Below are 25,660 nucleotides of genomic sequence, written 5' to 3'. Positions count from 1 at the left end.
AGTGATCTGGTGGACATTTGTGCAGGGAGGGGGTTAAATACCCTCTTTAAGCACAAAATGATACACAGGTATACGTGGCGAGTGATGAGAAGGGTGGGTGGTGAACTGAATGAGCGGAAGCAATGACTGATTATGTGTATGTCGATGACAGAATGAGATTTGTAATGGATGCAAGAGCATACAGAGGTTGAGGGTTACCACATGGTGGTGGTGAGTCAAGGCTCAAATGCAATGGAGGAATAGAAGGAGGCAGGGACAGGAGAAAGTAGTTCATACAAGGAGGGTTGAAAGGTTACAAGAGTATGAAAAAAAAAGGCAGAATATAAGAGAAGCGGAGGAGCGATTGGATAAATATGATTTGGAGCAGATGGGAGAAGTGGAAGATGTGTGCATGATATTCAAAGAAGAAGTCTGTGCGGCACGTGAGGTGGTGTGTGGGGTGAAGAAAAGACGGAAGGGGGTGCATTGAACAGCATGGTGGAATGAAGAGGTGAGACAAGCTGTAGCGCAAAAGAAGAAAGCATATAGTGAGTGGATGGGAAGCAGGGGCCTGGTGGAAGTTGAGATGCAGAAGAGAGTTGTATGTAGAGAGGAAGAGAGAGGTGAAAAGATTAGTAAGAGAGGGTAAGAAGAGAGTGGATGAGGAATTTGGAAGGAATCTGAGTGTAAAGTGTAGGGAATGTAAGAAAATGATCTGGAAAGAGGTAAAGAAAGTTGGACAGGGTGATCAAGAAGTTAGTCGGGAGTGAAAGTTAAAAATGGTAGTTTGCTAGAGGAGACAGGAGGAAAAGTGAGCAGATGGACAGAACACTTTCAGGAACCGTTAAACATAGAGAATGAAAGTAATGCGGGTATAAGTGGCTGGGGAATGACTGGGAGAAGGAGGGAGGTGAGAAGAGGGAAAGATATTGGTAGGATGGAGGAAGCGCTGAAGAAAGTCAAAATGGGGAAAGCCCCAGGAATTGATGGAGCATGTGGTGAAATGCCGAGGCATGGGGTAGATATAGTAGCAGAATGAATATGGAAGGTGGGCAGATTGGCCTGGGAGGAAGGCAGAGTCCTGGAGGATTGGATGTCAGGTATAATTTATTATTCCCCTTTATAAAGGAAAAGGGGAAAAAGAAGTGTGTGGTAATCATAGAGGCATTTGTGTTCTTAATGTAAGAGGAAAAGTATTTGGTAGGATACTTGTTGACAGAGTTAGGGAAATAACAGAGGAATTAGTCGGGGAAGAATAGGGAGGTTTTAGGAAGGGAAGTGGTTACGTGGAACAGATATTCATTCTTAGGTCTTTAGTGGAAAAGTTTTTAGAGAGGGGAAAAATCTTGTATGTGGCCTTCATGGATTTGGAGAAAGCATATGACATGGTGGATCAACTAGAAATGTGGAAAATATTAAGAATATATGGAGTAAATGGGAAGTTCCTGAATGCCGTGAAGAGTATGTATGAGGGGGCTAGGGCTGCAGTGCGTGTGGATAGTGAACTGGGTGAATTTTTCTATCTGAATGTTGGATTGAAACAGGGATGTGTCATGTCTCCATGGTTGTTCAATCTGTATATGGATGGGGTTATAAGAGATACAAGGTATGGCGGTGGATGTTGTAGCAGTCCTAATGAGAGAGGACAGCGTTTGGAAACTCCCTGTACTGTTGTTTGCAGATGATACTGTATTGTTAAGTGAAGATGAAGGGGAACTGCAGGACTTTTTGAAAGAGTTTGGGAGAATGTGTAAGTAACGGAATTTAAAGGTGAATATAGGGAAGAAAAAAGTTATGGTCTTGGAAAGAAATAGTCACTGGATGTACAGTGAGGTTGGATGATGAGGAGATGGAAAATGTGAGTGCATTAAGAACTTGGGTAGTGTAATGAAGAAGAATGGAAGTTTGGAGGGTGAAGTGTTTGAAATGTACAACACGGAAGAATGGATGCTGGTTCTCTGAAAGTAATGATATGAAGCAAGGAAGTGAGCATGGAAGAAAAAAGAAAAAAAAGGCGCTGCATGACAGTATTGCGATACCAACTCTAACCTATGGAAGTGAAGCATGGACCTTGTTGGAACACAGGTCAAGAGTGAGAGCAGTGGAATACGTTATTAGAGAGGAGCATGTGGAGTTACATGGAGCGACAGACTGACGAATGAGGAAGTCAAGGAGCGTTGTGGTGTGGATGTGGTAGAAAGCGTTTGGAGAAATACACTGAGGTAGTTTGGACATGTGGAAAGGATGGAGCGTGAAGCTAACATGGAGTGTGTATGTGAGTGAGGTGGAAAGGGAGAGAGGAAGGGGGAGGCCAAGGATGAGATGAAGAGATGGAGTGGAGAGGTATACGAGAGAGGGGGGTGTGAGCTCGGAGCGGGACAGTGAAATGATGGGGAACAGGGTGACATGGAGGCATTTTGTTTGTGGCCACAATGTACAGTACGAGATTAAGGTGTCTGGCAATAGATAGACAGATACAGAGTTAAAGACACAAGCAAAGCATCAGTAACCACAGAGTAAAAAATAATGAAAATTCGGATACATACACATCAGGTGCACCCTTGACTTCAAATTGAAAACAGAGAAATACAGAAAGACAGAAATGCTTTGTCGTATAGCCTTAGACTGCTGGGTCACAGTGTGGACGAGAAGGTGACTGGAAGGAGAAGAGGTAATGCTCATATGAAAGGGGACAGAGGAAACATCATAAATACTGAAAACATAATTGAAAACCTAGCCTTTAGATGGAAGAAAACAAGTCTGGGTGATTATGATGAAGATGATGTTTTAGTCTATCGTCCAGAATATCTCGTGAGATCGTTACATGGAAGGGACGAGAGAGAAAACTATGATCCCATCTCCAGGGGACTCAGAAGCACTGTAATTTGTAGCCATTTCCTGTATTTAAAAAGAAGTGTAGTGGGTACTCTGCATGTAAAGTTCTGAGCCATAGTTTCTACTCACCTTTCACTCCTAACTCAGGCTGGAGGGAAGTCGTTGCTACAGTTCCACAGGGAACGAAGACCTGCCGTTCAGTGTTAAGCTGGTGGTTCTAAGCGTTAACAGAAGCTCCAGGAATAGTCTTGATGACACTGTGCCTCGTATAATATGGCCAAGCTTCGAACCGCCACTAACACTGCTTCGATCAGTATGAAACCCTGACTTCCACTCCTCTCCAGCCAGGTGCAGGGGTAGAGGATGGGCAGAATGTATACCACACGACTGTACGCTAAGTGAAGGAAGGTTGAGGGAAGTGCTTAGGTCTTACGTGAACACGCTGCAATACCCTCACTGCCAATGAAACAGAAAAAAAGATCAGCTACGGGGGATGGCCGGGAAGTCGTGTTGAAATGATTGGTGAAACGAAGATTCTGGCTTTTCCTATTGCGTTTTCCATCCAGCCATCACCGGACTGTTGTCGTGTGTGTGTGTGTGTGTGTGTGTGTGTGTGTGTGTGTGTGTGTGTGTGTGTGTGTGTGTGTGTGAAGAAATTTAACTTTCCATGGTTTAAATAAGCACCAGAATTTTTATAACAAACGCTACTCGATTATATTCATCTGTCGGCGAACCTCTCAGTGAAAGGATTAACAGCCACCGCATGTTGTCTTCCACCCCCTCCCCAACCCCCCACCCCTGTCTCAATCCCACCCTCCCTCCCCTCTCCCCCAAACTCTACCCCAGTTTCTCCACCCTTTCCCAGCCTCTCTCCTCCCCTGCCTCCCTCATCACCACCCACCCTCCTTCGTTCTGGCTTCCTCCTTTCCCTCATCTCCGATCGCCCTCACCCCCTCCTCTTCGTCCTTGTCTGCTTGCCCGAACCGCCTCATTCCCTTCACACACACACACACACACACACACACACACACACACACACACTTTCTCTATTACACAGTTATTTTTATATCTTACAGCGTTATTACTTATAATTGGGTACAGGAAGTTATAACAAACCTCTTATTTCTAATGGTCATTTTTGGAACGTATAATTGAGGTGTAATTAGCCTGCATCCCACAATACGGCGCGTAGTCGGCAACGAAAGAGAACGTGAGGCACCTTCTGTCATCATTACATGCTTCAAAAGTTACCTTAAATATGTAGGGGTCTGGCCACACCTTTGCGCATTCAGTTTTAATAACAAATCCTCTTGGTACTGAATCACCTTTGTTTTGCACTGTTTTCTAGTTTATGTTCTTCCTCCCTCCCTCCCTCCCTCTCTCTCTCTCTCTCTCTCTCTCTCTCATGATAACTGCTTCCTTTAACCTGAAGGGGGTCTATGATGGGAGGCAGAGGGAAAAATATAATGTTCAGCTGAGGCCTCTAAAGACTTGGTAACGCCTCTGCTTTGGCGATTAATTCTGCACATCCCACCTCACCGATCCGAGAACTGAACTTATCGGGGTTGATTATCGATCCCCATTTCGATCCCCATTTCGTATGCTCATTATACTTGTTTTTGTTTATTTGTGCTTTTTTTTTTTCCAAGCAGTATATCTGTCTAACGAAACATATTTAAATTTTGTCAACAAGCAAAACAACTGGAGTCTATTATCCACAGAGAACATTTCTTTTATGAATGTTGTTTAATATATATACGAAGACAACGATACTGTTTAGACAATATAAGGTCATTATTGTAACACTTCTTATAATAATTCAATAATGTTCACTGCTTGTTACTATACTTAGTCCACTTTAACTTGGCCTAAAAATGACATCCCTCCATCTTGAACGGTAAGGTGGAACGAGGGCTTAACATTAGACGATGCTGCTAGTCACGAAAAAGTGCTATGAAGAGGATGTAGAGTTCCAGTTACCTCCAGGAAGATTCATTTTCTACTTGGTCGATCTATCAGTGTGTTTGTTAACAGTATTATAGAATATATATATATATATATATATATATATATATATATATATATATAGATAGATAGATAGATAGATAGATAGATATAGATATATATATATGATTTGATGGAACTGCACCAAATTTGGAATAACGCGTGAGGGCGATCAAAGGAACAACTGATTGCTTGGGGCGAATCAAGTAAAAAGCCAAGGTCACAAGAGGGGATGATGTTGACTTGGCAGCGGTATGTGATCGTTGAGTACTCATTTATTGTTATATTTCGTTAATGAGTCACGAGGAGTAAGCTGTCAAATGATGAAGATCTCCGGCGAGATAAAGAAGACCAAGGTACAGGGTGAGTCATGAGTCTGGAAATACAGTGGTTATATCTATCTATATATCTATCTATAATAATTTTAATAACAATAATAATAATAAAAATAATAATAATAATAGTAATAATAACAATCCATTCATCCAATAATAATAATAACAATAATAATAAAAACCAATAAACAACACACTTCCCACTGATGACATGTGCCGTGTCCATTCTCCTACGTGTCCAGCCTCTTGCCTTGCCCTGTATGATATAATTATTGTATGAATGCAGCTACAATGAGTAAATCTCTCATGGTCGCTTCTTCCCTATTTTGTTCCAGGTCACGCCAGACGATTTTATTCAGCTAAAAGTAGGTCACGGAAGCTTTAGTGTTAATACTGTCAACATTATATATACCCTTTTTTTTTATTTTAACGACCTAAAACTGTGATCTCTCCATCTTGAATGCTGAGTTTTAAGAAGAGATCAACATTAGAATATGATGCCAGTCACGAAGATGTGCTAAAGAAACGAAGCTGGCACGTACCTTTGCCTTTTATACCACCGAAAAGCGTGAAATGACCTGCAAAAGGACGAAAATCTGCGTCACGTTAAGGTAAAAGAACTGCAGTACGGCCACGGTCCCATCTTGTCTCGTATTTTACTTATTTATCTATCTATCTGTCTGTCTGTCTGTCTATCTACTTATCTATCTATACTCGATAGGTCTGATGATAATCATAACCCCCTTCATATCTTGCGATCCTCCGCAAGTTGAATACAAGCGCATGGAAGTGGCAAGAATAAGCTAAAAAATACGTCACTAGATATACGGTTTAAGTCGAAAAATTAAGTCCACACATTATGTAAAAGTTGTCCATTAAAAGATAACTGAAGAGGGTCCAAGTGGGGCCGAAACTGTTGTCTTACGGTTGTGCTGAGTGATCTTTATATAACGTTAATCTTCCTCTCCAGTGGGTGATTTTTCCTGAGTTGGAGGGGCGGCTGAGAAGGAATTATCAGTGTCTACCACGCATCATTTGTTCACCGCTTACTCCCACTACCACACTCACGCCCACACCAGCATACTGAGCCGTTACCACAACTGATAAGATAGCGTCTGGTGAGTATCTAGTTCAGGCCACCCTCTGCCTATCCGTATGTGGGTATACAGTGTACCTCATATTAACGGACTTATAGGAAACATGAGGATGAGAGCGATGATGATGATGATGATGATGATGAGGAGGAGGAGGAGGAGGAGGAGGGGGAGGAGGAGGAGGAGGAGAAAAAGCGGAGGAGGAGGAGGGGGAGAAAAAAGGGAAAACAAGTAGGAGGAGAGGAGGAGGATAAGGGTGCAGTCAAGGATGAATATACTGGAAGAAGAAGAAAGAGGAGAAAGAAGAGGAAAGAAAAGAAAACTCAGACTAACGGCTGTCGACTGCACAAGGTTAATCAAAGCAGACAGTTGATTTTTTTTCTGTCTTAATCATTCCCTAGAATACAATTAGCAAAGGACGATGTTACATCCAGGTCCCCAATTGTACTGCTGGGTGAGTAGAGAGAAAGGGGATGTTGCGGAAAAGAGGAGAGGGGAGAGTGATAGGAGAGGGGTGAAAGGGAGGGTAAAAGTGGATGGGAGTATGGAAGGGGTGAGAGGGAAGGGTGAGAGGGGAGGGGTAAGAAAGGAAGGGTGAGAGGGGATGGTTAGAGGGGATGGTGAAAGGGGAAGGAAAAGAGGGAGGGGTGAGAGAGGAGGGAGGGAGGGGAGGGTGAGAGGGAGGGTGAAAGGGAAGCTGAGAGGGAGGGGAGACAGGAGAGGGGTGAGAGGGGAGGGTGAGAGGGGAGGGGTGTAAAGGGTGTGTGTGTGGGAGGGAGAGAAGGGCGAGTGGGTGGGGTGAGAGACCATAATTCTTCTGTTTTTCAATGTATTTTTTTTCCTGTCAACCACCACGGGCCATAATGATAAACATTCTTCAGCTTACGTGTGTATAATGTTGTTTATTAAGTCATCTCCACTCATACAGCCAACCATACACCTCACAGCTATACTGGAGGGAATATTAGAGTAAAATACACACACACACACACACACACACACACACACACACACACACACACACACACACACACACACACACACACACAAATAAGTTGCATAGTCCAAGTCTAAAAGCAGAAGGCAACGAAACATAAAGACTCACAGCAAATGCAAAAAATACCATAGTTAGCCCCAAGAGATTCCTACAACAATACACAGTTAACCCTGAAACAGTTTTATGTAGCAATCCTTTAATTAAAACTACTCCTCCTCCTCCTCCACATCTATCTATCTATATACCTAGGCTGCTTCCCCCAAGGAAAGGGAGGTAGCCGAGACAGGACGACACACTCCCCATTTACTCATCCATTCAAACACATTCATTCGCATCTTACCCCCAAAGGGGAGAACGGATAGATCCTCACCGCACCACACCGCACAAGGGTCAACTCCGCAATGCAATCAGTGACATCCGCAGCAGGGCCTGACAGCAGAGCTGGTTTACCCCTGCCACATCATAACAGACTCATCCCCTTACCCGCACCTGACCTGAAATAGCTGATCAGACCAAATGCGGGAGAATATCCCCTCAGGGCTGCGTCATCACTTATTCATTCACAATTTCTCTCCATTTATTTCTGTCACACACAGCCACTCTTCCCTGCTCAACAGACATCCCTCTCGCATCCAGCGCTCTCTTCACACTGTCCATCCATCCTATTCGTGGTCTTCCTCTCAGCCTTACACCTCTCACATCAGATCTAGTTATCTTTTTCATCAATCGCTCATTATCCATTCTCTCCATATGCCCAAACCATCGCAGCACCCTCTGCCATCTCCCAAACAACTCCAGTTCTCCTTCGCACTTCATCATTCCGCACTCGATCCATACGCGTCACTCCACACATACTCCTCAGACACCTCATCTCCATTACATTCAAACTTTTCCTCTCTGCTACACCCATATTCCATGTTTCAGCCCCATATAATGCAGTTGGTACCACAACACCCTCATACAGCCTTCTCTTTACATCCATTCTAAGCGAACGACATCTAAACACTTTTTTCATTCCTCCCAGCACCTTTCCAACTTCATTTATTCTAAACTTCACTTCTGCATCTATTCTTCCATCCACAGCAACATGTGACCCTAGATATTTAAATCACTCTACCTCCTCAAGCAACTCGCCATTCAAAACTATATTCATCCCCCTACCATCTACCATCCTCGTACACTTCATCACTTTACTCTTATTCTCATTTACTTTCAATTTCCTCCTTTCACACACCCTTCCAAACTCCTCTACCAACTGTCTCAATCTCTCCTCTGAATCAGCCACCAGTGCAGTATCATCTGCAAACAGCAGCTGCTTCAGATTCCACTCTCCACCATCAACATTTACCAGACTCAGACCTCCACCTAAAACTCTTGCGTTCACCTCCCTTACAACACCATCCATGTAAATATTAAACAACCAAGGCGACATCACACATCCCTGTCGCAGCCCCACTCTCACAGGAAACCAATCACTCACAGTATTTCCCACTCTTACACACGCTCTACTATTTACATAAAAACTTTTCACCCCTTTTAGTAACCTACCATCAAGTCCATACAATCTTAAAACAGTCCACAAAGCCTCCCTATCAATTCTATCATACGCTTTCTCTAAATCCATAAATGCCCAAAACACATCCTTGCCTTTGGCTAAATACTTTTCACACACTTATCTCACCACAAACGCCTGATCCACGCATCCCCTCCCTCTCCTAAAGCCACACTGCTCATCACCAATCACTCCCTCTGTACCCTCTCTAACTCTCATAATTAACACTCTACCATACACCTTACCTACAACACTCAACAGACTTATACCCCTAAAGCTAGTACATTCATACTAATCACCCTTGCCTTTATACAATGGGACCACACAAGCACTTGCCCAGTCAACTGGCACCATACCTTTCGCAAAGCACACATTCAACAATCTTACAAACCGGTCAACAATAGTCACTCCACCACCCTTCAGGCATTCCACAGCACACTCAGCCATACCTGCAGCTGTCCCTGTTTTCATTTCCTTTACTGCCTTCTCCACTTCCTCCTTCGTGATAAAAAAAATCATTCAACTCTCCCAACACATTTATTCCTTGCACCCTACCATCCCTGTGGCGGGGGGGACACAACCTGGCCGCACTATGGGGTGGTACTACTACTCTGCGGCCAGGTTGTGTTAGGAAGAATACTGCCACCGTATTCCCTGCGTGTCGTAAAAGGCGACTAAAAGGGGCGGGGTGAGGGGACTAGGGACCCCCTCCTCTGTTTTTTAGTTCCTAAAAAGAGACAGGCCAGAGAAAGGGATGGGGGATGGAGTTATCCCCGTACCCTGAAGATTGGGTCTATGAATGTGCATGGATGTAGTACAATTGAGGCTAAAAGGGAGGAGATTGGGAGAATGTTTGTGAGAAGAAAGTTGGACGTGTTAGCTTTGAGTGAAACCAAGATGAAAGGGAAGGGGGAATCTATGTTTGGAAGTGTGAATGGAAGATTCTCAGGTGTTGATAGAGGAAGGGCAAGAGAAGGTGTGGCCTTGTTAGTGAGTCCGGAAGTACAGCAGTGTGTGATTGAATGGAAGGAGGTGTCATCGAGACTGATGTGGGTGAAAGCGAAATTTGAACGTGAGTTGTGGGTGTTTGTGAGTGCATATGGGCCTGGTAGTGAAAGGGATGAACAAGAGAGGGAGTCTTTCTGGAATGATGTTGATGAGTGTCTGCAGAGTTTTGGAGCGAATGTGAATGTTGTAATGATGGGAGATCTGAATGCTAGAGTGGGAAATGTAGCAGTTGAAGGCGTAGTTGGTATGCAAGGTGTGCCTGGAAGAAATGAAAATGGGGAACGAATGACAGCGATGTGTGTTGAGCGAGAGATGGTGATTGGGAATACGCTGTTTGAGAAGAAAGATATTTATAAGTATACGTGGGTGAGACAGGAGGGTGGAAGGGTTGTTGATAGAGCTTTGATGGACTATGTGGTTGTGTCTAGGAATGTAATAGGAAGATTGTTGGATGTGAGAGTTCTGAGAGGGGAGGGTGGAGGTATGTCTGACCACTACCTGGTGGAGAGAAAGTTAAGAGTAGGTAAGACATGGGTGAGAGCTAGGAGGGTTAGGTGTGGCAGGGAGGTTTTGAAAGTGAGTGAGTTGGATAAAAGAGAGAAAAAGATAGAGTATCAGGAGAAATTGAGAGATGAGTGGAACGCAGTGAAAGATCGGGAAAATGGCAGCGTGGACGAGGAATGGCAGTTGTTTAAGAGTGCTATGGTGGGGCATGCAGAAGAGGTGTGTGGTGTGAGACGTGTGGGTGGTGGTGTAAGAAAAGGAAGTGAATGGTGGTGCGAGGAAGTAAGTATGGCTGTGGCTGAGAAAAGACGTGCATATGAAGTGTGGCTGCAGAGGAAGGATGAGATGTCATATGAAAGGTATAAGGAAAAGAGGAATAGAGCGAGAAGGGCTATGCGTGATGCTAAAGTGGCAGCAGATGAGAGGTGGGGTAGGCGGCTGACAGAGAATTTTCAACAGAATAAGAAAATGTTTTGGAAGGAGGTGAAAAGGGTGCGAAAGGGAGAGTCTGGGAAGGAAGAACGAGTAAAAGCAGAGGATGGAAGGATGTTAATTGAGATGGATGCAGTAAGGAAGAGATGGGCAGAGTATTTTGAAAGATTGTTAAATGTAGAGGAGGAAAGGGTGGCTGAGATTGTGGCAGATAGAAGGGTGCAAGGAATAAATGTGTTGGGAGAGTTGAATGATTCTTTGATCACGAAGGAGGAAGTGGAAAAGGCAGTAAAGGAGATGAAAACAGGGAAAGCTGCAGGTATGGATGGGTGTGCTGTGGAATGCCTGAAGGGTGGTGGAGTGACTATTGTTGACTGGTTAGTAAGATTGTTGAATGTGTGCTTTGAGAAAGGTATGGTGCCAATTGACTGGGCAAGTGCTTGTGTGGTCCCGTTGTATAAAGGCAAGGGTGATAAGTATAAATGTACTAGCTTTAGGGGTATAAGTCTGTTGAGTGTTGTAGGTAAAGTGTATGGTAGAGTGTTAATTATGAGCGTTAGGGAGGGTACAGAGGGAGTGATTAGTGATGAGCAGTGTGGCTTTAGGAGAGGGAGGGGATGCATTGATCAGGTGTTTGCTGTGAGACAAGTGTGTGAAAAGTATTTAGCGAAAGGCAAGGATGTGTTTTGGGCATTTATGGATTTAGAGAAAGCGTATGATAGAATTGATAGGGAGGCTTTGTGGACTGTTTTAAGATTGTATGGACTTGATGGTAGGTTACTAAAAGGGGTGAAAAGTTTTTATGTAAATAGTAGAGCGTGTGTAAGAGTGGGAAATGCTGTGAGTGATTGGTTTCCCGTGAGAGTGGGGCTGCGACACGGATGTGTGATGTCGCCTTGGTTGTTTAACATTTACATGGATGGTGTTGTAAGGGAGGTGAATGCAAGAGTTTTAGGTGGTCTGAGTCTGGTAAATGTTGATGGAGGAGAGTGGAATCTGAAGCAGCTGCTGTTTGCAGATGATACTGCACTGGTGACTGATTCAGAGGAGAGATTGAGACAGTTGGTAGAGGAGTTTGGAAGGGTGTGTGAAAGGAGGAAATTGAAAGTAAATGAGAAAAAGAGTAAAGTGATGAAGTGTACGAGGTTGATAGATGGTAGGGGGATGAATATAGTTTTGAATGGTGAGTTGCTTGAGGAGGTAGATTGTTTTAAATATCTAGGGTCACATGTTGCTGTGGATGGAAGAATAGATGCAGAAGTGAAGTTTAGAATAAATGAAGTTGGAAAGGTGCTGGGAGGAATGAAAAAAGTGTTTAAATGTCGTTCGCTTAGAATGGATGTAAAGAGAAGGCTGTATGAGGGTGTTGTGGTACCGACTGCATTATATGGGGCTGAAACGTGGAATATGGGTGTAGCAGAGAGGAAAAGTTTGAATGTAATGGAGATGAGATGTCTGAGGAGTATGTGTGGAGTGACGCGTATGGATCGAGTGCGAAATGATGAAGTGCGAAGGAGAACTGGAGTTGTTCGGGAGATGGCTGGTAGAGTTGAGCAGAGGGTGTTGCAATGGTTTGGGCATATGGAGAGAATGGATAATGAGCGATTGGTGAAAAAGATTACTAGATCTGATGTGAGAGGTGTAAGGCTGAGAGGAAGACCACGAATAGGATGGATGGACAGTGTGAAGAGAGCGCTGGATGCGAGAGGGATGTCTGTTGAGCAGGGAAGAGTGGCTGTGCGTGACAGAAATAAATGGAGAGAAATTGTGAATGAATAAGTGATGACGCAGCCCTGAGGGGATATTCTCCCGCATTTGGTCTGATCAGCTAGTCAGGTCAGGTGCGGGTAAGGGGATGGGTCTGTTATGATGTGGCAGGGGTAAACCAGTTCTGCTGTCGGGCCCTGCTGCGGATGTCACTGATTGCACTGCGCAGTTGACCCTTGTGCGGTGTGATGCGGTGAGGATCTATCCGCTCTCCCCTTTGAAGCTAAGATGCGAATGAATGTGTTTGAATGGATGAGTAAATGGAGAGTGAGTCGTCCTGTCTCGGCTACCTCCTTTTCCTTGGGGGAAGCAACCTAGGTATATAGATATAGATAGATAGACCCTTCCATCCGCCACAATCTCAGCCACCCTTTCCTCCTCTACATTTAACAATCTTTCAAAATACTCTGCCCATCTCTTCCTTACTGCATCCATCTCAATTAACATCCTTTCATCCTCTGCTTTTACTCGTTCTTCCTTCCCAGACTCTCCCTTTCGCACCCTTTTCACCTCCTTCCAAAACATTTTCTTATTCTGTTGAAAATTCTCTGTCAGCCGCCTACCCCACCTCTCATCTGCTGCCACTTTAGCATCACGCACAGCCCTTCTCGCCCTATTCCTCTTTTCCTTATACCTCTCATATAACATCTCATCCTTCCTCTGCAGCCACACTTCATATGCACGTCTTTTCTCAGCCACAGCCATACTTACTTCCTCGCACCACCATTCACTTCCTTTTCTTACACCACCACCCACACGTCTCACACCACACACCTCTTCTGCATGCCCCACCATAGCACTCTTAAACAACTGTCATTCCTCGTCCACGCTGCCATTTTCCCGATCTTTCACTGCGTTCCACTCATCTCTCAATTTCTCCTGACACTCTATCTTTTTCTCTCTTTTATCCAACTCACTCACTTTCAAAACCTCCCTGCCACACCTAACCCTCCTAGCTCTCACCCATGTCTTACCTACTCTTAACTTTCTCTCCACCAGGTAGTGGTCAGACATACCTCCACCCTCCCCTCTCAGAACTCTCACATCCAACAATCTTCCTGTTACATTCCTTGACACAACCACATAGTCCATCAAAGCTCTATCAACAACCCTTCCACCCTCCTGTCTCATCCATGTATACTTATAAATATTTTTCTTCTCAAACAGCGTATTTCCAATCACCATCTCTCGCTCAACACACATCACTATCATTCGCTCCCCATTTTCATTTCTTCCAGGCACACCATGCATACCAATTACACCTTCAACTGCTACATTTCCCACTCTAGCATTCAGATCTCCCATCATTACCACATTCACATTCGCTCCAAAACTCTGCAGACACTCATCAACATCATTCCAGAAAGACTCCCTCTCTTGTTCATCCCTTTCACTACCAGGCCCATATGCACTCACAAACACCCACAACTCACGTTCAAATTTCGCTTTCACCCACATCAGTCTCGATGACACCTCCTTCCATTCAATCACACACTGCTGTACTTCCGGACTCACTAACAAGGCCACACCTTCTCTTGCCCTTCCTCTATCAACACCTGAGAATCTTCCATTCACACTTCCAAACATAGATTCCCCCTTCCCTTTCATCTTGGTTTCACTCAAAGCTAACACATCCAACTTTCTTCTCACAAACATTCTCCCAATCTCCTCCCTTTTAGCCTCAATTGTACTACATCCACGCACATTCATAGACCCAATCTTCAGGGTACGGGGATAACTCCATCCCCCATCCCTTTCTCTGGCTTGTCTCTTTTTAGGAACTAAAAAACAGAGGAGGGGGTCCCTAGTCCCCTCACCCCGCCCCTCTTAGTCGCCTTTTACGACACGCAGGGAATACGGTGGCAGTATTCTTCCTAACACAACCTGGCCGCAGAGTAGTAGTACCACCCTATAGTGCGGACAGGTTGTGTTCCCCCCGCCACAGGGGGGAAAAAAGCCGCACCTCGCCCAGCCACAGGGAACGATGGAGTGGGAAAATACATCCAACCAGTATCATATTAGACAAAGATTAAGTGCAATAGATTTTTTTTTTTTTGAATCGTGGGAATTAGTTAAGACCCTTTGTAAATACGGCCACTGGAGTCCTACTTATAAACTCTCTTAAATTCAAGTCGTTTACATGATTGCTTGTACCGGTATTATACGTTGAGAGAGAGAGAGAGAGAGAGAGAGAGAGAGAAACAAATCGATCCACGACAACAGTTACGGTATCTGGTATAAGAACTAGTTAGGATCCTCTATAAATACAGCCCCGGTGCTGCCCAAACTAGTCCTTCTATATTAGTCGCCTGCCAATGTTGTACAGGATTATAACATCTACTCTATTTTTTTACCACTTCACGCACAGACTAGACGGCCCATTCCCTAAGACCCACCGTCCTTCTCCGTGCCACTTCGGCGCTGATACCCACCGTCCATGCCGACTAATGCTAAGATTGTTTCATTCAAGACTAGTGTGATGTTTTTTTTTTTTCTTTTTCTGATACGCTGGTGGATTTTGTGGATGGTCTGTAATGTCAACAGTAACGAAATTAAAACCATTTGATTGTTCTCTGCCTCAGCCACGGATCGAAGCTGCGTCCCTTCAGATAGCAGATCACTTCTCCGAACAGTTAGCCTGAAATTCTGAGTCATTCATTTTAAGCTGCAAACGACATCTCATTCCGCCACAGTTTATTTTTTTTTAGTTTTATTTTTTTTTAAAGCACGAAATCAGGCTAATCCCTTCAGTATGATGAGTCTTTTTGCCTCCTTATGTAAGATGACGTATTGTTCAATTTCTTGCTACCTCCAGACAATTTTATTGAGCTTAGGAGAGTCATTTCAAGCTGGAGGAGTTGGGTAACGCCCTCATGAACCCCAGCACTACTACAGGCCTGTCCTAGGTTGATGAAGACAGAAATACTAAGAGGTAATGGCTAATCTGGCATCCTAAACTCTTGAGACTGTAAGCAACCCTCCCCCACACCACACCGCATCCTAACCTAAATGTCCCTTTGCCATATTACCTACACTCTTGTCTTCTGAGCAGCTAGAGAGTATATATAAAATCTCAAACATGTAGAGACAGAGACACAATTATCTTCCCAATGTTTGACGAATACATACTGGAAAAATCAAAAACATCTGAAGCACGCACAAGTATGAATAGTGTTTTCATTGTAATTCGCCAGCCGTAAATTTTTCTCAGATGGACTGGGAAGACAGATGTTCCCTGTGATTGTATGTGTAATACATTCGTAGCTCTGACTTGAGGGAAAATGATTGTACTGTAACTGCCTCACTGAACACTGTAGATATGTTGCTAAAATCACAGCGTCATTTGAAAATCACAGTAACTGAAGATTATATTTCAGCAAGACTATCTAAATATTGTATTCAACGGTGCAGTTAAGTATCAAAAGGTATCTGATGTTGTAACTGAATGTGTTTGTATGTATTAAATGCTAAAGTCCATAAAACAAACTAAGGAATGAAATGTAAATATAAATGTCAGTATATCAGCCCTGGCCCTTCACTGCACGTCCAGGGCGCACGGTGGCATGGTGTATGAAAGTAGTTCCTGTGTTTGATCGACATCTCTATAGTGAACAGCGTGTTAAGTAAAAGCATGTTAAAAGAAGGAATTATTGTACTACACACGTTCTTCTACAGCTAAAAGATAATTTTGACTGTTTCCTCCGCACTAGTTTGTCCATCTCCCATCTGATATCTAGTATTTCCTGTCATCTTACCATTCTGTGGTCTCCTTTAACATTTCTTTCTCTGTTCATTGCAGTTACGTCATTACTATACCGTCATGTGTTTTGTCCGTGGCAGTAAACCATATTTCATTCTTTGTTTCACTATATTGTCTTTTCCGGATCTAATTTCCACTTTTATCTAAGAAAAATTATATTCATGACCCTAAGACTAGCCCATTCCGGTAGTTCTACAAACTCCGCCTCTAGCATTCTAATTACTCATTCCAAAATACCATTCATCCGCCTCACCTACCATTTTCTCGTTTACAGTTGCATTCGTCTCCCACCATACACGCATTTTAGGTTTGTGTATTTTTATGCTGGTCACTTAAGACGCCTGGTGGTCTAGTGGTTAGAACACACCAGCGGAAGTGACGGCCCGATCCCCATGAAGCTGACGAGGATTTAGGATCATATAATGCCATCAATGGACGTAAGCTGGTCATCTAGCCTAAAATATACTGGATCACGGTAGCCTAGCCCCGACCCCCTACGCCTCAAAGCGGATAATATGAGACCGACTGTCAGCTGCTACCTTATCATGCTGTCCGTAAATGCCTATAATTATACTTGATTTTGACAGACGCTACAAGTGCTAAGCGTCCTTCACTAGCACCAGCTGGACACATGACATTTCCACCCTCTCCTGCTACGTAACTCTGGCCAGGTAGAACAGCTCATTACTGCAGGTACATGAAGGGTTTCGGGTGGGAGGTGTGTGTGTGTGTGTGTGTGTGTGTGTGTGTGTGTGTGTGTGTGTGTGTGTGTGTGTGTGTGTGTGTGTGTGTGTGTGTGTGTGTGTGTGTGTGAGCGCACTTGCGTAAGTAAAAGCGTAAGTAAAAGACGGTAGAGGTGTGTGTGTGTGTGTGTGTGTGTGTGTGTGTGTGTGTGTGTGTGTGTGTGTGTGTGTGTGTGTGTGTGTGTGTGTGTGTGTGTGTGTGTGTGTTAGCTGTGACTATTTTGTGCTTTGTCTGTTTAAACAAGAATGTGCTGTATGTGAGAGAGTACTGTCTGTGTGCGCGTGTGAAGGTATGCGAGTGAATGGAAGTGTGATGGGGTCTGTTTATGCGTGTTAATAATGCGTTTGTGTGTTTAGGTATAACTGATTGTGTGTATTTATGTGAACATACGATTGTATGTGTATGTGTGTATGTATACATGTGTGTGTATGTATGTTCATATGTGGGTATGTTTAGGTGTGAGTGTGTATGTATGTATGTAAAATAATATACTGTATTTGTGTGTGGGCTTACTACACATACATGTGCATACATGTGTATGTGTATGCATGTGTATGAATGTGTACATGCTTGTGAATGTAAATGTTTATGTGTAAATATGTGTATATGAATGCACGCATCACGCGTGTATGTATGCATGTGTATATGTATGCGTATGTACGTGTGTGTGTGTGTGTGTGTGTGTGTGTGTGTGTGTGTGTGTGTGTATACAGTATGTGCATGAATGTATCTACGTAAGCCTATGTGTGAATATATGCAAGTGTGTGTGTGTGTGTGTGTGTGTGTGTGTGTGTGTGTGTGTGTGTGTGTGTGTGTGTGTGTGTGTGTGTGTGTGTGTGTGTGTGTGTGCGTGCGTGCGTGCGTGCGTGCGTGCGTGCGTGCGTGTGTGCGTGCGTGCGTGTGTGTGTGTGTGTGTGTGTGTGTGTGTGTGTGTGTGTGTGTGTGTGTGTGTGTGTGTGTGTGTGTGTGTGCGTGCGTGCGTGCGTGCGTGCGTGCGTGCGTGCGTGCGTGCGTGCGTGTGCGAGCGCGAGCGCGTACGTGCATGCAGTATAAGCGTGTCTGCGTACGCGCATCCGTACGCAGGTGATTGTGCGAAAGGTGGGTGAGTAGGGATGTTATTGCTGGAGGCCTACCGCAACAAACACCACCTTTGTATAACTGTCCTACGCCTTACCCACAAACACACCACCTACTCTAAAATTGCTCAGTTATCTACCTACTAGTTTTTCTCTATTCTTTTTTTCCCTTGTTGAAGTACAGGTATTTTTTTCCCAGGAAGTAATGCTAGACACCTTTAGCATCGAGGAAAACCACACGTTTCTAAGAACAATATGCATATGTCATAGGTCCACAATTTATTGTTTATCGCGTTGTCCTTAGAATGATTATTATAGCATGTACAGGCATTCATTAAAGTTACGGTAGCTTGATAATGTACCCACACTTGTCACCTTGCTCTCTCTCTCTCTCTCTCTCTCTCTCTAATTTAGCTATACCGCACTTTCTTTGCTCCGCACTTTCTTTGCTCTCTCTCTCTCTCTCTCTCTCTCTCTCTCTCTCTCTCTCTCTCTCTCTCTCTCTCTCTCTCTAACATATCTACGTATACCACAATGAAGCTTTAGTGCTCTCTAATATAACTAACTGCTAAACGACTTTTGTTTCCTCTCTCTCTCTCTCTCTCTCTCTCATATCGGTATTACACAACCAGACCCTTATAAGGCAAACACAGAATTAGGACTGATGCAGTACCCGCCAAAACCCAATAGTGTAACAGTTATATAAAGAAAAACCAATCCAGTCCTCGACAAAAAGTTAGTGTCTGCGATAATTATGTGATTATTTCTACAAGCAAATCCCTTCTACAGCCAGGGACAAAAGCTCGCCTGCTATGCCACTGCGTCCACTCCACATTCAGGGCATGTCCGTCACTTTCCACCCTACCGTATAGTATTAGAAGAGAAACATCTATGAGCAGAGAAACATACCTGGTCCCTCTCGTCTTTGGAATATTAGCCAACAAAGGAGTGTGAGAAGAAAAGGCGATGAAACAGTAGTCGAACTTTCACCTATGCTCTCTCTTAGCTTTGGAATATATGCCAATACATGGAAGTACGAAACAGGAGAGGTGAAATATTAGACAAACTTTTACTCATCACTGTACATAATGAAGGACTCTTGATAACTGGTGTTGGGGCCAAAGGAGGTGAGTTTCCTGGGTTGTGTCATAAAGCGACTCTGATATCCTTGAGTTTATCTTGCTTTTGTAACCAGGTTTTTCGTGGCCAGAATAAAAGTACGGGTCTTTATCTGATGAGTTTCGTTATATATGGCTGATTTCTGCGTGGCACAGGGGACTTCGTACGGTACCACCTTTTTTTCTTGCCGATTTGTTATGCATATTACACCTTGATATTCTCCTTTATTTTAGCTCTATATTTCTTGTATCGAAATATTTTGGCTCATTATCGAAAACGACGATAAAAAATGTGTATCATGAGGAAGAAGTCGCCGGGGAAGTGGTGCTACGAAGTCTTCTATGATACCTGTAATTTGCCACTATAACATATACAGTATATATAACCTTTAAGTCTTTATACTGTATAGTATGAAAAAATGAACTTGTTTGCCAGTGTCCACAGTGATGCGTGGCGAATAAAGTTCTTAAAATTCAGGCTTGTATGATTTCACTCTCAGCTGAATAAGACTGTCTGGTGTTAACTGGAGTAGGGTGCTAGAGTTGTCCCGACCATGAGGGCAGCCACTCGGTACTTCATGCTATCGTCACAGCCACAATCTAACACTGACAGCACAGTAAAAATAGGCAGTATCTTTCCTTATGTGCTTCTCAGTGTCTGTTTGTCTGTCTGTCTGTCTGTCTGTCTCTCTCTCTCTCTCTCTCTCTCTCTCTCTCTCTCTCTCTCTCTCTCTCTCTCTCTCTCTCCAAATCAGTGAAAATGTTTTAATTACTGACTATATGAATCCACAGTCTTTACAGTCAAATTTATCCGAGGTTCAGCTGATGGTCTGTGTGAAATAATTTGTGAGCGAAACCTGGCTTCTCCTCGTCACCGCAGTTGATTAGGCTGATACACCAAACTATAAGAGCTTTAGATGTGATGATGGTCGTGATGCAGGTGTTTGTGTACAGAAGATATTTGGACTACACTGAATATCAATGCGACTGCAGTAATATATTCCCAGTCAGTCAGGTAGGGAGGATGTATGGCTATCAGAGTGCATTATTGGCTGTGTGTACGTTTACCCCAAATGCTCCAAACTGTTGCCTCTTGATTGTATTCATGATGTTTATAAGCTGGTTTACAAGCTTTAAAAAAAACTTTATTTTGGACAGTTTTAATGGTGTCCTCGTTGATAAAAACATACAAAATTATTAAGAAAAAGAAAATAACTCCCATAACTGACATGCTAACTGGGGTGACAACTACTTCAGCCACTCCCCGATGTAATTATCACAGCCTCATATGACGTAGTACCTCACGTCATCGTCTGAACACCTGCCAGTAACCAGAACTTTTTGTCACCTGGGCAGTTATAGTAATGACGTTCTCTGTTCATATTTATTTCAGTAATACAGAAACCTGAATCTTCTAAAGACGAAAAGGTACTGTACATACTGACATTTTTGCCGAAGTTTTTGCTGAGGGTCGGTGGGTAGAAAGACGTACACAAGTAATTGCGAGGAATGTTGCTAGACCGCTTGCCTCTTGGTTAAACTGCGATATACGCCAAACTAAAAGGAGGAAAAATTACACGAAGCAAGGATGAAAAATAAAAGATAAAATATCACATTCCAACAACCAGGTAAGGTCGAAAAGAAACATGCAAAAACTCACTGATAATACATACATACATACATAGTATAAATAAACTAAACATCATCATTACAGGTTCAGTGCTGGTGAAGGACGTACTGTGGCTTCATGAAAGATAACCAGGGTTACTGGGGAAAAAAAAAAAAAAAAAAAAAAAAACTTTGAAAACACGATAGATTAAGCACATGAATTTAGCATTTTTTTTTTTTTTTTTTAATGTAGGGAAGACATCGTATAATAAATCACAACACGTCTTCCGGAGCAGGAGTTATCGATTCATACCGCTCCTTCCAACAATGTCGAGGATACCTGAAATAATACAGCCGCTAATCATACGTAAAGGTTCGTAGAATTACACTACTTCCTGTATAATAGCACGGCTTCTGAAGAGTTCAACCTTCAATGCTCTCACTGCTACAAATGAATATCCTAGGTAACAACATCGATCTTAAGAATGTATGTTTGTTAACTCTTAAGTGATCTCTTCAATGTTTTCGACAGTATCAACCATAAAATCCTTCTTGATAGGTGTGTAAGGCTTAAGTGATTCCATTCCGATTAGTAGCCACATTAATCAGAGAAATCAGTCTGTCTGATTAAATAATATCCTGGAAGAAGAATGAAGCTGTTCAAGATTCCATTCTCGATCCTGTTTTGTTCATTTTTTACGAGTATGTGACAGCTATAGCAGAATATTTGAATGACTGTCTACTAGTCAAATAAACCGATGATATGCAGTTCTTCCACACAGGTGCTATGAATAATTCAGGAGGTCATACCAGCAACACTGATGCAACTCCCGGTAAAGCTCATCCATATTATCTCAGAAATGGCCATATGCTGAACACTAGTAAAGCTCAGCGTATTTTTAATGCAAACCGCGACATCTACTATCACGTACCTTATATAAGCTAATACATACATACGTACATACAACATCTAATCCTGTGTTGCCCCATGAGGAGCATAGAAGCCTGACGCTAGGTAAGTTGGTAATGACATTTAAGATTAGAGTGACCAGCCTCACTCATCCCTGAGTGGCATTACGTGAGCAATAAACCCCAACCAACCCTTGGATATAAACCTACACAGGATCAATCCGGCTGGAGAACCTTAATTACCCACTGAACCACCAGGCGCCATCATTTGGTTATATGGTTACCACCCAGCGTAGTAAATGGTTTCCTGGTGTACAGGAAACCATTTGTCTTGTCACTCAGTGTAGAGTCATTCGCAGACAGAAGGACGAGGAAAGAAGGAAAGAAAGACAAAAGTGGAAGGAAGGAAGGAAAGAAGGAAGGAAGAGAGGAAAGGGCAGTCACCTAAGAGCAGTACTACATCGAGTGAGTGGATGGTGAGCGTCCCCACCTTCCACATACGTAAGCTAATACACCTTTATATTTTGATGGCAATAATATCACTCCTAGAAGTTACATTAAAAAGTTTGACCTTTGTATTGATAACCATATACATCTTCATACGAATATTAGTGAGTTAAAAGGTCATGAAAACCTTAATGTAGACAAAGCTGAAAAACCTATTCGGTAACTGTAGTGCAGTGTTTTGTGCTAAGCTTAACTGATGCTTACCTCAGTCTATGGGGTCCAACCAACGGAACTCTTATCCACAGTGTCCAAAAACAGCTGAACTTTGCTGGTTATGATGATGTAGGTGAGGTGAGGAAGTACAATCACGCTTCTTTAGTCAAAAGGAGTTGAGATGGCTAAACTTAAACAAAAACGTGTTTGGTACCTAGTGTGCTGTACAGTATATAAAACATAACTTGATATCTACCCTCAGCGGCTCATGTCCTTTAGTACTGTGCAAGATGTAACCAGAAGTGTACCCTGACAGCAAAACAACCTCTTCGTACCAACAACCTACACGAACACTGATACCACATCTCTCCCCATTTCACTGTCCGTTAACACTTTCTCACCTCTACTTGAACCTGGATTACTCTGTTCTCTCCTGGAAGATTATGCTGAGTCGTGATTACATATTTTCCTTATTATGTTTATGCCTATAGAGTATCTTTCAGTTTTTGTATATCTGCCCCATTTTTAAATTACCGAACTTCTATATTTTTTTCCTGATGTAATTCTGTGTTCTGATTCTTTAAGTGTACCCTCGCGCAAAAGTGCGAGGGGGTTATATATGTGCTTTGTCAGGTTTGTCTCTCCGTCTGTCCATCTATCTGTCTGTTTATACACTATATCAGGTGGAAAAAAAAAAAAAAAAAACAGGATGAAATTGCACCAAATTTGGTATAATGATTGATGGTCTTCAAAGGAAGAGGTATTTAATTTTTGGCCGAAAAAGGTCATAGGTCACATTTAAAGAACAACGCCGATTCTGATCAAGCTTGGTGGAATGGCTGAGAGACAGCAAAGGGTGAGGCGATTCAGGTTTGAGAACACTACGTCAAAGGTAAAGGTCACAAGGCCAGGTCAAAGATTCTGCCCTTTAACCCAAAAAGATTTTATTCGATTCTGATCAAACTTGCTGGAATAGTTCGCTTACGTTTAGCCCAAGATTAAAATATTCTTTTTTAAAAGAAGAGGTCAAAGGTCAAGATGACTGGGTAAGGCCAACTTAAACAGTTTGATTCTACTTTAGACTGAGTCGGTGAATGAGTTGAGCTCAGGTCAGATAAAGAAGAAAACATTGGATTTAGAGTGCAGTAATTCAAACGCTGTCAAGGGCACTGGGCAGGGTCAACGTTCTTCCTTCAGGCACTTGCAAGTGATGAGTAAGCACCTGTCGTGTCTGAGCATGTCTACATGACAAATTTCCAACTTCTTTCACTACCATACACCACAACCACGGGGCCCAACGGTTGTACGGCCAGGCCGTTGCACTCTTTTGAGTCCTTTTTCTCGCTTTAAGTTCTGTGCTGGCAAACAAATATTCCAACACGTGCATTTGCATTATTAACCACTGTTAAGCGGGAACAAAGAATTTTAATATGAACATTTGGTTGGATGAGTACATGACAGAGGTTTAACATCCCTTTTTAGCTTGTCAGTCGCCAGATTTACTCTATCTACAGCATTAGGTTATTATAAAGATGCCGCGGAAAGGTGGACATGAGTTGGAGCCACAGGAATTTTGAGCTAATGGGTGTGTGGCTCATTTTACTGGGCATGCTATTGATTAGCTCTCTCACCAACATATTCTTTTCCTTTCCTTGTGTTCTGAACCCTAGCGCACCTCAACTGCAGGTGGGAAAAAGAGGCGAGATAATGTTAATATTGATGATCTCTCTCTCTCCCTCTCTCTCTCTCTCTCTCTCTCTCTCTCTCTAGCAAGTGGTCTTAACTCTAACCTTTAATAGCATTCACGAACAAGTCCCCGCCCTAGTTCTCAGACGACAGGTGGCAATTATTACTTCGTGGAGAAATAATAATGCATACATTTATTTACAAGGCCACCTCAGGGCAAGAGAACACTCTACAGGTTCTCGTTCAACATAACAGAGTCAGATCCTATATAAACTCTACAATAATAATAATAATAATGATAATAATAATAATAATAATAATTCATAGTCTGCAGTCGAAGCTGAAAGTATGCATATTAAGGGTAAATATTTATGTGATGTGGATCCCGCATGATTCTTATGACCTCATTATTGAGATAAACAATAGCAGGAAGCGACTTAAAATTAAAGATCACTAAAGTTAAGCGCTTTGAATAACAACAGCATGAACAAATATGGTGCAAGTAAAAGAATAAAGAATTAAGAGGAATTTCCCAATAAACTTAGCATCACTACAACTGGTTTGGACAGAAACAAGCACTATGATAATTTGTTAATGACACAGTGGTTGTATTAAAGTGTTCTCTGATGAGTTCTTTTTTATTCTACTTTTCCGAGCTTATCATAGTTATTTGATATTGACGATTCTGAATATGGTTAGAATAACACTGTTTTTGTGGCGATCAGTTCTTGTTTTTATGGGCTATGTTTAACTGCAGTGTCCGGTGTGTCTGGGTGGAAGGTGAAGTGCAGGTGGGGGGAGGTAGTGGGTGGTGCGGGTAAGTGATAACCCAAACAGCTGTTGGTCCTGTTGATACCGTTGAGGCAGAATGGCGTGACTTGTGACTCAGGCCATGTGGTGCTTGGTAATAGGACGTGGACGAAGCACCCTGAATTATTCTAAACACCCACCTTTGTACCCTTTCCAGCCGATGATGTTGTGTGGCAGTGAGAGAGGATGACCGAGCCGGGGATGCGTAAGTTAGTTTGAGGAGTATGAAGGTGGTACAGATATCCATGGCTATCTATCGCCTTGTCTGTCCGTCTGTTTACCCGTTTGTTTATCTACGTTTATCCATCTATCTATCTATCTGTTTGTCTGTCTGTCCGTGGCCTGTCTGTGCCCAAGAGCAAAATCTCTTTCCCGTCACTCTGTCCTCCCTCCATTTCACATCAATCTCACTCACATACTTCTTAGCTTCTTTACTCCGTCTCTTCATCTCATCCTCTGTCACCTCTTTCTCCACCAAATTCACACCACTCTCACTCACATTTCCATATCATTGGCACATTTCTACCACCCCGTCCCTCCATCTAATCCCTCTCCCTCTCTCTCCCTCCATCTCCCACAACTCTTATATCACTCGTTTACGTCTCCGTTCCATTTCTCCTCCTCCTCCTCGGCCTTCCCCTATCCTCCTCTCTCAATGCATCTCATATCAGTCTTACATACTCGTATTTCTCTATCCCGTCCCTCCTCCCTGTCTCTCCCTACATCTCACACCACTCACTCACATGCCTCTCTGCACCATCCCGTGTACCTCATCCTCAGTC

This window comes from Coenobita brevimanus, chromosome 94 (assembly GCF_032717465.1).
Source record: "Coenobita brevimanus isolate Jiangsu-jjx chromosome 94, ASM3271746v2, whole genome shotgun sequence".
Lineage (NCBI taxonomy): Eukaryota > Metazoa > Arthropoda > Malacostraca > Decapoda > Coenobitidae > Coenobita > Coenobita brevimanus.
The sequence above is the reverse complement of the archived record's forward strand: the minus strand, read 5'-3'. Positions refer to the sequence as shown.